Source organism: Ptychodera flava, assembly GCF_041260155.1.
Source record: "Ptychodera flava strain L36383 chromosome 23 unlocalized genomic scaffold, AS_Pfla_20210202 Scaffold_24__1_contigs__length_23054250_pilon, whole genome shotgun sequence".
NCBI classification, from domain to species: Eukaryota; Metazoa; Hemichordata; class Enteropneusta; family Ptychoderidae; genus Ptychodera; species Ptychodera flava.
Genome location: NW_027248278.1, coordinates 21,163,496 through 21,175,542, shown reverse-complemented (window position 1 = coordinate 21,175,542; position 12,047 = coordinate 21,163,496).

Sequence of the window (12,047 nt, the reverse complement as noted above, 5' to 3'; positions counted from 1 at the left end):
GCTCTGTCAGACCATGAGTCAATTTCAACGTTACAGAGATTGAAACCATGGCCGGGTGGTGGCCGTTGCCTGGCTTGATCTGCATCAACGTTATGATCATATCAGAAATTTAAGACAAATAGAGTTTATCATGGACCGTAAACTGTAAAGGCTTAAATAATAGACTTGATCTAATCCATGAATAAAAAGAAATCGTGTAAGCACGTTATCGCGTATCTTTATTATTTTGTCCAAAGTTTTTTAAGGCACCCCAAGTAAGTTCTAATTGGTCAGCATATCATAGCAAACGTTGCATTAAGTTTGCCGAACTGAGAAAGCTCACTCACATTAAGTCACTAGAGTCACACACTTTCTTCAAATCTTAGATTTCCGCGAATAAGCTTTAAACAATAATGTAGTTTTCCTCTTTTCAGATATGTCAGATATTTATGACAACAGCAGTCACACGGCTCTTCCTTTAGGGGTTGGTTTGGTAAGCACCAAGAAGTAACACCAAAGGTCTCTTCTAGTTGCCGTATTGATTCGTTGCACTGCTACAATTATTTGTGTAATCATAATCACTGTAACTATCGTCCTGATTTTGAAAAAGAAGACAGGAAGGAGGTAAAATATACTGCTTTCATTTTTCCATGATGATCTTCGTTAATTTTGACTGACTGATTGAAATTAACTAAGTATCATAAAGTTACACTTTAGAAATACATAACAGAAAATAACAATATTATGTACGATTAAGCGATCTTGAATGCTCTCAATGCTACTTAAATCCATGACAAGGTGCATCTAGCAGATGCAAAATGTTGCATAATCCAGATAAAGTAGGTTCCATTAATCCCATGTCTCTACTTGCAAACCTTTGACTATGAAATTGTTAATAACTAGTTGAATACGATTTTCACTTCAGCGCTCTCTCTTCCATAAACCATCACACTGTTGTATTTCCTCTAAGGATAAAATTGGATTGTGCATGGCATGATTCACAATCACTGCTTCAATTAGTTTGAATGATGTTGTAACGCTCCCGTGAAAATACACCTGTGGATAGAAAATGTTCTATGAGGTACACCTCTGTATGTATTTTCGTATAACGATGAAACGAATTAAGGAAAATCAGTTAATCCCTTGCAAGTTGCAATAACCGCTTCCTCAAGATGTGATAGTTTTCAAGCTACAAGGAAACATACTTTCTCCCCTGCCTTTACAATGATTTGCAAGATTATAAGTTCATTTATGAGCTATGTTCATTGTAGCATATTTCAGTTAATATTTATGTATCGCAAGATATTTAGTGGAATCAAGTAAGTGAACATAAAAACCAAAACAAATAAAAAAAAGAAACAGTATTTATTAGAGGGTGCTGTATTATTTAAAAGAACTTGCTTGGTCTTATGCATTTTTGAACAAATTGTGATGATTGTGGAATAAATGAAGCTTGTGAGATGAAGTGTTGTGAAAATGAAAACTCTAAAGCCTCAATAGCTGCGAAGGTGCAATAAACCGATCTCAAAATACCCTTCGTTTTCCGAGTTTACTTTGAATAAGACCCATTAAAGACTGAAAAAGTGTATAACACTCATAAATATCGAAATAGCATGAAAATGTATACGTTTTCACATCCCTTTCGCTTCCCCGCCATTTCCAAAAACTGATCACCAGACAGAGAAAATAAAAATTACAACAACAAAATGTTGGCCATCATGTGTTGTGCCTTCAAGTTATTGTTTCTTGTATGATCACGATGTGTATCTGCAGGAGATACTATGTATTTTGAACTTATCCGTGGGGGCCATTTTATAAGTAAGTCGCCCGTTTATTATTCAGTTTGGTAAAACATGTAGGCATGGTCCAATGCAGCGAGCAGTGATAATTCTATACACCTCCTTCAGTTGGCACATTTACACGAACCAACTTTGATTTAAAATAACGTCATGAAAATAAATGCATAAAATACTCAGCTATCGGGGCATTATTTACGCCTATAATCGTAACACGGACTGCGGTCATTTGATTTTCCTATACCGGCGTTTGGCTTCGACTTCTATTCGACACTTGAAAGAGGATGGTTAAAAATACTTTGAGGAATGTTGAACGTTACATACTACCAACGTTTGGAAAAAGCTTGTCGGTGGATTCATGCTCATGGTTCACAAAACATCTCTAAGAACAAACTTGAATATGGCTCAGTTGCACGGAGCTAGAAGCTGCTCAGTGTAATATTATGAGGTTATTACGAAAATACCGCAAAGGATGCACGAGGACACTGACGCAGCGTACGCGTCGGGCGATACGTGGCGCAAATGTCAGAGTGAATCCTTTGCGGTATTTTCGTAATAACCTTATTATTATACATCTTACATTCCTGAACGGGGCATCAAATTGTCAGGTAGTGACCGTTTTCGTGCAATGTTGACAATTTTTTTCCGATTTTATCGCGCCAATGTGGAACGCTATCTCGGACGCACTTCTCCAATGCTGGAGTGTGTGTACTACACACGTAAAGAGCGCGCACGAGACATGTTCTGGCACTCGTCCAATGGGTCCCTCGAAACCGTTCACCAGTGAGCGCGCAGATACAGCTGTAGGGGATGGGGCTCCTGGAAACCGTACGTGTTACGGAACGGGCGTTCCGTGCGGCTTTTTTAGCGCACGCAAAATTCTATTGTTCTCGATGGTAGATGTATAATAATTGTCATGTTAATAAGATTTGATGATTGTTCATTTGATGGCCTTTGTGTGTTAAATCAAATTTACAAACGTTGTTTAAAAGTTACATATACTTTGACCTAGTTTTATTACACAAATCAATTAACGCCCTTCTTGTTTGCTAACCAATTTTCGATTTACACACTCCCGGGCAATCAACCAGAAACAAAAGGGACATTTTAAATTTACCGACAATTCACCTTTAAGTCTCGTTCTAAGGCTATATCATAGATTTATCAATTCTGCCAGTTTTTAATGTTTCTGCCAAGAGTCTTGAAAGCTAAAAGCTAAAACGTTCTATTCAGGATATGTTTCGTCTGTTTTAGCTGAATCGCTTGTCCTCTAACCACATTTTATATCTGTTTTTCTATCATCCTCCTCTTGGTGCAGATGTATGTGGTTTGAAACAGTTACTGTATTATTTATCATGTTTTTGCGGACGTCTGAAATAAATAAATAAATAAATAAATAAATAAATAAATAAATAAATAAATAAATAAATAAATAAATAAATAAATAAAATAAATAAATAAACATATATATATATACAAACAAAATGTATACAATGTATATATATATATATATATATATATATATATATATATATATATATATATATATATATATATAAACTTGATATCCGTTTGTAGATACCAATACAGTCACATTTAATTGAAGGCATCCTTGTTTGAAATTTGATTTGAAAACTGCCATAATAGAATGTCAGATTTACATTATACTTGTGTAAAACGATGAATATCACCTTGGCTTTGACAAAATCCTGATTACGATGAAATTGGAGAATGCATCGGCATAATGGTAAAGTATAAATATATTGATCCATATACTTTGATAACTGTGCGTTTATTGGTTCTGCCCTCTATAGTTTGAACGTGTACATGTCCGAAATAAACTCAACATAATCGAACCTGATAGGTTTTAGAGAATAGGTTTTAGTGGGTTTCTTTATATTTCACTGTTATTATAAGCATTATTGTCATTCGATTCCCAAAAGAATCGTAGTATACATTTATGTTTTATCCATGTAGTTGAAAATGTTACAGTAAATTGAATTCACTTTGTCTTTTCAGATCAACGACAGACTGGAAATATTCTGAGTATGAAGATGTATCTGAAGGAGCTGAACACAATAGTGGGGTGAAGAATATCAACAGTATGAGACTATTTCTGAACATGAAAGTACGTCCAGAGAAGCTGTAAACATCAGAGAAGATTATGAACATTGACGTGACTTCACATGCCCTGAATACCAGAAACTTGACCTGGCTACTATGGAAAAGGGTTACATAAGATACGACAATAGAGTGAAGTACTATAGCATTGAATAAGTGTCGGTTAGGCTTTAAATCAACTTATCTTTTAGAGTGACTATTTTAAAGGCGTACAGGTATTAAGTGCTAACAGGACAATTAGTGCAGTTGAACTTAGCTTCTTGCAAAGACACGTATACAGAGACATTGTATATACAGACGTTGTGGTATTTACTTAATACACTGTTAGAAGATTTTTGATTTTTTTAGGTATTTGACATATTTTGATGGAATTCCAAGGAAACGAAGCATTATTAACATTTTGAACTTTATATACTTTTCGGGGAGAGAGTCAAATGTTTCACACGTATCTTAAATCGGTCATAATATGATTCCTTGAACAATCCAAAGTGTTGGCCATAAGGATTTTGGAAGTAGTATCGAAACTTACATTTTTTCGTTTGTTGAATTGTTGGTGGGTTTAAAGGTGTTTCTACAAAATTCTACTGTTTATTTAAGCGAGAGTGGGTGTGACGTTGTCTTAAAAGTTGAAATGTGGGCCGACGGAGTCGGAAATCGATGGCATCCGTCCCGTCATGCAAGTTATTGAACATGCTGTATTCATACACAGCAGAATAGATATACGAATACCAGTCTGCACGCTAGTGACATGTTAAAATACAAATACGCATATTAAACGAAAGAGAACTTGAATGTTCATTACAAGAACTTGGTCGATCTAAAATGTTAAAAGCAATATTTTCTCTCGTCGACACATTTATTTTACCCTTTTGCCACATATACAAGCCTTCTTGAAACCACAATGTTAAGTTCTTTGAAGAAAAAATTATGAATTTCATTTTCAATCTGAGGAATTTGAATTTCGTCAGTCCACAACGAAACCTTCATCTGCACCCAGTCCATTCTAGTATTAATACAACTGTATACAGCGTGAGAACTCCATAGCTTTATGGATCACAACAACTAACAACGGGCTAGTCCCTCTTTCATTTATTGCATTCAAGGAATTTCTTCCTCAGTTCAAAACAGGGTGTTCAAGCATGCTGACAGCTGAAAAACAGTATATTCAAAATTGGTGGCTTGACATACCATATCTATCCGAACGTTTTCAGGTCACGTCTTCATGGCGTGAAAGGTCAAATGGCAGTGTATACAAGCGGTGATTTACTGTCAACTCTTGTAAAGTGCGACGTTTCTTCGCGGAAAGTAAGTTATTTATAACAGATTTTCGAAGCGGCAGTAAAATCGAGACAAATACTGTGCATGAGTGGTCTACCGTGGTATTGGTTTCGACTAACTTTTCGTGTTTGACCCTTGGGTTTCAAAAGTAAATGATTATGCAACCACAAATGGAGAGCAAAAAAGCAGACAATTCAACACGATACAACTGCAGAATGTCACCCTCAAGTACAACTCGAGATAAAAGAGGTAGACAGATCTAGCTGGAATTAGGCAAGGAGATAACTGACAAAAATGGAGAGGGATTGGAGAACAATAGTGTATCAGTATATGTATGGCCTGATAGGCGATACCATCGACCTATGAAATATAGCTCGAACTGACCTTAAAAATACTGCAGATCGAAAGCGGAAATACGTCATTTTACTTTGTGTGTGTGACTTCATGTGACTTAATTGGAAAATTTAACAACAATGGAACAATGACTTGTTGCCCGCGTAAGTAATACATATGGCTTGCGGGTTTGCACGTATTTGCTCTCCCTGTCTCTCCCTCTCCCTGTCCCTCTGCCTCTCTCCCCCCCCCCTCTCTCTCTCTCTCTCTCTCTCTCTCTCTCTCTCTCTCTCTCTCTCTCTCTCTCTCTCTCTCTCTCTCATATTCTGAGGCCAGGATCAAGACAATTTAGATTGAACTTCAGATTTATTTTTCGCTCTTGTTGAGACCCCTTGCTGATAATAAACCAAAGGCTGTCTTCATGATTTAATCTTTGTTAAATCTGTGTTAAAAATTTATCACCAAGCAGAGAAACGTATGTGTGTTGTTGATGATTAACGATGCTGGTAAGGTTATGAGACAGGAAGTCTGCGATAAAGTATAATTGACTAACCTCTCAATTAGCTATGTTATATATGGACTCCCTGTTTAAGAGGCCCAATGTGTGACTACTCATAGAAACTAAATTTGACACTAACTCGTATGCCTTATTTAGTATGTAAATTTGGTAAACTGAAATTCTATGACATCATACAGGAATGTCATCGCCAATATGAAAATATTCAACAGTCGCCATTGCTTCAAACGTGACCATATCAGAAGTTTGGCTTGAACTTGTTGTCTAAAATCAAAATGGTCAAAGGTCGTTATAACTAGATCATCAAGGGATGCGTGGAATGCCTGGCGTGCCCGGCTACTCTTTAAAAATTAAACATCATGTCGTCTTATATATATATGATCACAAAATACAAGGTGTCCGACGCTCTCTTTAGTATGAGCAAACCATCGCGTTGAGAATGATAACGATTTAGAACCAACTTTTATGTAATGTACAAGTTTTTTAATTCATAACATTGTCTCTTTGACACAAGAATTTAGGTCTCAAATGTTTGAAATAATAAGTGAACTGTGCATTGAATCTCGTCCAACAGAGGCGACAAAGATAGCTTAGTATGACAGTGGCATATTATGTTTTCATGGCGTGACAGGGCAAATATTAGAATGTGCAGACGACTCAGGCAAAGTACATCCGTTCTTATGGGAAATTAGTTATATATGCATATTGGCTGGCAGCTTCGAACAACAAAATAAAACAAAACAAAACAAACCAAAAACAAAAAAAAAACGCAAAAAAAAAACCAAAAAAAAAAACCATGACAGTGTATAGTTTGACTACATTGGTATATTCCATTATTTCTCGTGTGTGCATTTCAAACGTGAATATGTAGTCAAGTAAATAGTAAAACAGGCAGACATCTCCATGCGATTGACTGGCGAACAGTCAGTTTTGAATACAGCTATAGAGACGTGGATGTAGACTGATAACCAGAAACAAGAACGAGTTAAAGATAGACGAAGAGCAGTATGTACAGCGTGATTGCCCCTGTCAATGACCGATGAAATGCAAGCATTATTATGTAACTGATCTTATAAAACCGGTAAAATCGTGACATTTTATTCGAAAATAAAAATATCTCACAGTGCTTTCTGTATGTGTAGCTTACTTTGATTTAACCGGAAAATATACAATAATTGCGAGGTTTCCATTCACAACCTTACAGGTTAGAGGTCAATTAAAGTTGCAAGCGGGGCAGTGAACACAAGCGCCTTGACAGGCGGTATTGACTAACATGCTTTAAACATATCGTAATACAAAACCAATAAAGCGACTGATGAAGGGACACCACTTTGGTACCCAAACACTGTTAGAAAGAATCACAAATATTAACCTATTGTTTTCGGGAGCCAGATCACATGACCGGGGTCAAAGAACTATCAATTCGTTGGTGTCTCGCCCTGTTTCCCGTCATCATCAAACTATTAACTATACCTAGTACCTATCTATGACAAAGGTGGAACTGATGTGTGAATTTGCTGTCATATCCTTTATATATGAGTTGTGCATACATTATCATGTACTCACCGATTTAAAGCAATGGACACGTAAATATCCACTATGTGCTTTTTCGAAAAGCTTAAAAATGTCATGTAGGTTTTAGAGTATCCCGTTTTCAATATATGATTGTGTCTAATCATTCCTTACATTGTATTAATGCGGCGGAGAGAGAGAGAGGAGAGAGAGAGAGAGAGAGAGAGAGAGAGAAGAGAGAGAGAGAGAGAGAGAGAGAGAGAGAGAGAGAGAGAGAGAGAGAGAGAGAGAGAGAGAAATTCTTTGTGCATGATCATCGTCAGCCTCGTTCTGATCGATCTTGTCAATACACCTCATGCCTATGCTGTAAAATGTCATATTTTCAAGTCAAAACTGTCCTGGTAATGATGAACAATATTATCAATATTAGGGTGCTCACGATATGCAAGAAAACCTTACAATGAAGGTTCAAAGGTTACATCAATTACCATAAAGGATGTGGAGTAATCGACAAAACTTCCACCTTAGCTCAGGATTGTCCTAGTGTACGTGTTCGCCTTGACTCAAAATTTGTCTGGCTTTATCGCAAAGGAATGCTCGCCACTTGGAAGGAGTACGAGACTGAAAATGACGTGCCTGAAGTCGAAGAAAGTTTGGAAATTTGAAAAGGTATGCATGCCCTGCTGTGGTTGTCTGTCAAAATTCTTAATCTTAGCAGTCGAAACCTTACTGATTATCTCCCCCTTAGTAAAGAAACACAGACTATTTAGTATACATAATAATTCACGTGGACAAGACGAGCAGGGCTGGTAACTAAAACACTGTCATTTTTTAAATCGTTATATTTTACTGGCTCAGAAATGCCTTCTGGTCGCTCATCAAAACAAAGAAAGTAAACTAGCGTAAATGTTCGAATGACGCAAATTTGGCCTAGAGTAGGATTTACGCTATCACTTATTTAGAGCATAATACTGCAGATTCCTTGTACTTTCTCAATACATCACAAACAACAATTACACACAGAAAAAGATTGATTTTACTCTTGTTACCAAATTGTAGAAGAACGATACGCATTGATATTTAGAATACTGATATATGCCATCCCGCTTAAATTACAAAACAGGGAGTTGTAAAGACTGCGACTGTTTAGACTTATGTATTTAAAAGTAATGCTAACTTTTAACCTTTTCTTATCTTCAAAATTACATGATATCCCCTTACATTTATTGAGAAATGTTATTAGTGAAAAAATAAGCCATTTTTGCTGCTGTAGTAATTTAAAAATGCTAAATATTGCCCGATCGAGTTGCAATGCAGCGCGGATTTGTTTACAACTTCTAAATTGTGCACATGACCGAGAACGCTAATACCGATGGCATCATCGAGTTTGCAATATCTCTGGGATTATGGCACGGTCAGGCGGGTCGTCTATGGTCTTTGGCTGAATGACCTGCAAATTAATTTATTTTGTTCTTGTGTGTACGTACTGCTACTGTGTTTCAGCGGATACAGAACCTTGGCAGAGGGGCTAACATTCTTTTCTGGCACAATATGTGCGTTACATACGGATTACAAAGTGTAGTCGGCGATGGCCGGTAGGCAGTGGGTCAGGAAATCCTGGTTCCGATCGCGATGTAAAATCAATGTAAAAAGACAAGACGACGCGGCATACACTTACCCCTCGTCTAGGGAAATAAATATTGAAATTGAGTAATTTGAAGTTGTCAACTTCAGCTGACTGTCGTATTAGCGGTAAAGTGATTGCGAAATCGAAGCAACGTATTTTGGCAGACTCTCATATGTAGATCGTGGCATGTGAACGCGATGGACTTTTTTCAGCAAGTAAGGGACCTGTCATTATTTACCGCCTCGGGGTCACTCAAAAATTGAAAGCTGCAAGGGGTGCTCAAGTGTGGAGAGGAAAAAGAGGGGGCGGGGCTAAAATGGACGATTGAGCATTGTGGTGTACTGACAAGTTCGAGTCGTCGCACTAAACGTTCAAGGTTTCACTCCCCTCTGACTGAAACAATGAAAGGTCGATTAATAGTCCTTTTTTGGACTGATTTTACGATTTTATACTGACCCTCCGGCGATATAAACCTTTCAAGTAATTTTGCCACACAATACACCCTTTCATAAGTCTAGCGCCCTCATGTGGCCACTGTGTATTTGAATTCAAAGTGTGGCGCTGGGGAAAACCTCAGGCCAGCTGTCAGCTGGTAATTACTGGGTGTATTGGCCTGTTTATGTACTAATGTCTGCGCCAGTCAAAACATTTCAGATCGCATTTGGTATAAGTATATATACGAAAGAAAGCTTATCTTAAAGGTAAAACAATATCATTTGCATGTCTGTGTGTATGTATGTATGTCCGTCCATATCAAAAACTGCTAAAACTGCAGCACCTACCATCTTAGTCTTTTGTGTATAGGTGCACCCAGGAGTGCAGATTTACAATTGGGTCAAATGGACATGTTAGTTGAAAAATATGCAAATCAGGGAAAAGAGGAAACAATCCCACAAATCGCTAAAATTATGTAACTGTAGGTCAGATCTGCTTGTAACTTGGTATACAGGTTCTTTAAGTGTTCTTAATTAGGTGTTTACAAATTAGGGTGAATTTGTATGTTTTATTTTTTTTGTAATTTTGTCTGTTTTTCGGCAGCAAATCTTCTCTGAAATGGCTTGACCGATTGCTTTGAAAGTTGGTATCCGTGTTCCTCGGGATGAACTCAGTCAATTTTGTACAAATTATAGTGAAATTTTTATATTTGTAATTTTGGGGTTGATTTTCCCAACTTTTTGTCAAATTTTGTTTCCACAAATTACTCATCTGACAGTTTGATATTTGGTATATATCTTTACAAGCTAAAAGGTTGATCAAATTAATGTATTCAAATTCTGATGAAATCTGCAATTTTGTATATTTGGGGCATTTTTTGTTATTTTTGTTCAAGAAATTTGTTTCTCAAAAAGTACTTGTCTGATAGCTTTGATATCTGTTATACAGGTTTCTATGGTATATCTTAATATGATATAGAGAAATTAGGACGAAATCTGCAATTTTGTATTTTTGGGCTATTTTTGGCGACTTTAAATCGAAAACTTTTTTTTTCTCAAAAAAACTACTTGTCTGATAGTTTTGATATTTGGTAGACATGTCTCTACCGATAATCTTTTTTAATCTGTTCAAATATGATGACGAATCTTCAATTACATATTTTTCAGCTGGCATTTTCTGATACCAATGATGTCCATGTTTTATATGTGCCTTTATTATTATGAAACTAAAATTGAACGCTCGAACTGAATTTTATTATCACTAACAACGAAGAGCAGAGATTACAGTAAAAGATTTCTGCTGAGTTCTACGGCAACTTATTACACAAATGTGAGGGCGCCTTTTCCCAAAGCGTCACACAGGAACGTGGCTCGAGGTGTATGATAAGTTTTGTTATAATAGCCCTAATGGATAATGTATCGGCTTATTAAGCCATGTCGCAAATGTAAACACTTTCCAAATCTGTATCTGCATATAAAAACTTGATCCCGCAATCCCCTGCCCATAAATAACGAAAAACAGTATCAGATAATTTACAATACAATTAGTTTCCCCCAACACAACAAGCTATATCTGTACATTTATACGTTGATAATATATGTAAATGTACTTGCTTGAAGTCGGAAAAACGTGAATGTGTGTGAAAGAAATTGGATTTTTGGATTTCATTGAAAATGTTGATTTACTATACATGGTAGTCTATGATGAAACTATCAATTATTTTTTTCAAATACAAAAATAAGTAGATCTGCGTATTCGTGTACTCTTGATTATCCGTATTAATGTACTTGGTTAGACTAGGGCGGTTACAAATGGATGTGTGTGCAAGAAATTGGATTTTGGAATTTCACCGCAATGTTGATGCACTATACATGGTAGTCTATGAGTCTATGAGAGAACTATTACGGATTTTTTGCCAATATAAAACATAAAACTAAATGTCTGTGCATTTATAGACATTCGATAATTGATATACACTTTTTCATCTGTCCCATATGTTTTTGTCTCTTGTCATTCACCAGTTTTCAACTGCTCAAAGTGTTTAATGTAGGATACCACTGCACCTTCTTTGCTTGTGAAGCTTGTCGATAATGTGTATATATTCAAAAAATAGATGTATTTTGTCGGCAATTTCCTATTCAGGATGTATTAAGTGGAAATTCAAAGGTTTAGCGGTAAAATCATTTTCTGTGAAAAGTGACTCTCCCTTTAAGAGAGGTTTATAAAAAGTGACCCTCCACCCATTCCCCAGGTCCACCCCCATAATTACTGAAGGCTCCCTAAGGATGAACGAAACTGTTGTGTTGTGGTATATTTTCAAGAACTTGTCAGGATTGTTCATGATACAACCCTCCTGTAGTGTCCGGTAAGCTGATTGCCTGCTTGTGCTCTATGCTGCCTATACACAATATGATAAAGAACTCTAATTGACATACCTTGCTGGGTATAG